The sequence below is a fragment of the Buceros rhinoceros genome, unplaced genomic scaffold, assembly GCF_000710305.1.
Source record: "Buceros rhinoceros silvestris isolate BGI_N320 unplaced genomic scaffold, ASM71030v1 scaffold4906, whole genome shotgun sequence".
NCBI classification, from domain to species: domain Eukaryota; kingdom Metazoa; phylum Chordata; class Aves; order Bucerotiformes; family Bucerotidae; genus Buceros; species Buceros rhinoceros.
The window spans coordinates 6,162-8,685 of NW_010417974.1; positions in this window are offsets into that span (position 1 = coordinate 6,162).

Genomic DNA, 2,524 nt, shown 5'->3' on the forward strand with positions numbered 1-2,524 from the left:
AGGACTCCTCAAGACAAGTACCTTTCTGTAGCTTTTAAACTGCAAGTGTTGTTTAAGTATTCATCCACTTAAGTCACAGGAGAAAACACTAACCACTTATTTAACTTGGAGGACTTATTTATCAACAATCATTTGCTTTGCATGTTCATTCAGTAACACTCCTGATTCAGAAAAAAAATGTTTCATGCTACCAGTCGGGACAGAGTCCATGCACGTCTAATGGCGTTGTGCACCGCAGACGAGGCTGCATTTGGCACTGCCTGACCTTGCAAGACATCAATAAAACCCGTCAGAGACTTCAGCATTCACTAAACGCAGTGGACAATCAGAAAATGAGCCCGATTATTGCCAACTGGGAGAAAAGCTCATTGCATATGTTGGTGATTATAGTTATCTATATGTATCTTGCTGTTATGTTAATGGCCTTATATATATGTGGTATAAATAGCTGTATATTTGTACAATTCCTTATTAAAAAGTTGTTTGGTAAAAGTTTACAATATGCTAAACATTGTATTGCAGTATACAGTGTAAGGTGACAAATTATACAAGTAGATGTGTTTCAATGGGGATATTTGAAAATATATGAAGTAGTAGCTTTTAACTGACAGGAACTTTCAACATGTCATATCGATGCAGTATTTTTATTTTTTCTGCTGTTATTCAGACTTTTCATGTTTAGTGAAAGACAACATGACAGTTGTCACTGTGGCATTTCACAACTTATTTTCAACAAGCAGTAGTAAATAACTATTGAGAGAGGCTTTATATGTTCACTATTTAAAGTAGTTAAAATGTGACACAACAATACATGTGTATCAAGTGTATGTACTGTTTCAATTCATACATTTTTACTTACTATTTCCAATGTATTTAAAATTGTACGTCAAACCTATGTAATCCTGTGTACATTGTGAATGCACTACCTAAGCTGAAATTCTTCAGTTCTGAAACAGCGACGTATCATTTCAGAAAGCAGTGAACCACAACGGGTCCCTGTGGAGTTTTCTCTTTTCTCTCCAGGCACTACCGCAGAATGGGATTGTGTTAGAAATTCTCACTGGGAAGAAGTTCAGTCAGTGGGACAAGATCACATTTTGTGGCAATGGGACCCTTCGCTCCTGCCGTCTCTGGGCACTTTTGCATGCAAGAGGGACGATGCGGTACAACAGGATCGTGCTGAAGGGCATATCTCCAATTTTACCTGACCCTGCCTTGCATCTGGAATGAAAGCCTGCTTAGTTTGGAAGACCTGGAGCCCCTGATCTACTCTTTTGAGAGGCTGTTCCAGAGAAACCTGTATGAAAACAACTTGGTGGTTCATTAGTACCTTACCAGCCTCAGTACAGGATGGTGTTCAGCATCAAAGGGATTCCCTGAGACCTAGAGCTCTTAAGGCTCCAGAAACATCTGGATTCAAGTCCCCATGGAAGTGGCCCATCAATAGTATTTTATGGCTGGAGACTTCAGTGGAGGTTGATGAGAAATTCTGAGACTAGTTCCTGTTGTCTTTCAGTAAGAATGTAAGCATTTAACTTCATTGAGCTCTTTGAAAGATTTGTGTTTAATTTCTCAAATACCGCCTTGCCTTATGCACAATCAAAAGTAGTTGAGGCATTTTTAATACACAGCCTGAAAGAGCTCATCCTTAGCTTTACTGTGGTCTTAATCATTTAAAGCAGCATTAGACTCTTCCTAAGTGTATAAGTTGTGTAATGTGTGTAGCAAAAGCCTTTAAAATGTAGAGGTTTGCATTGTTTATCTTTTGCAGGTTGTCTGTTTGTAAATGTTTTATGCTGTTAGAGTGTAAGAACAAAGAAAAAGTGTATTTGAATGAAATTACTGTGAAAGAGAGTAGTAAATACAAAATAATTTCTACCCAAAATGTTGAAAAGCAAGCACTTAGAGAATAAGAAAAAGCTGAACTAAGCTAAGCATGATATAGTTATATTAACTGCGGATACAGGCTGGGTCAGCAGCCCTGTAGCTTTGTGAGAAATGGGACTGGTGACATTGCATTGCCTTGGCTGGCTTAAGTTTTTAGATCTTACAGTGCTATTTGGATGTATTTTCAGTGTGGAAGTTCTCCCCTGAAACTGTCTTTGAAAACTGCCATCTGAAATATTTGTACACTTCTAAGTGTTAGTTCACGAGGTCGTGGCACGTGGCAGCATTCCTTGCTATCGTAGAGCAGAAAGGCCTTAGCAACATAAGGGTTTGAGAAAACATCATGGTTGACCCCACGCCAGCTCTCCTGTCACGGATGTTAACGTGATTCTTGCTATTTAGGTGAAAAAAAAAATAGTATTTTTAGTATTCAAAGTCCAAGAACATGCACATAAAAGTGAATTTTAACATCTGGATTCCAGCTTAGCTATTGTCAGAGCTGATGTACAAGTAATACAAGCAACTCCACTGTTGGAGGACATATGATTGTGTGTCAGTACAAAAACCTTTAACTCTGCTTTGACTTCCTTCTCTTATTTTGGAGCTGTGGGGATATTTTGTTAGTTCACTACCCTGC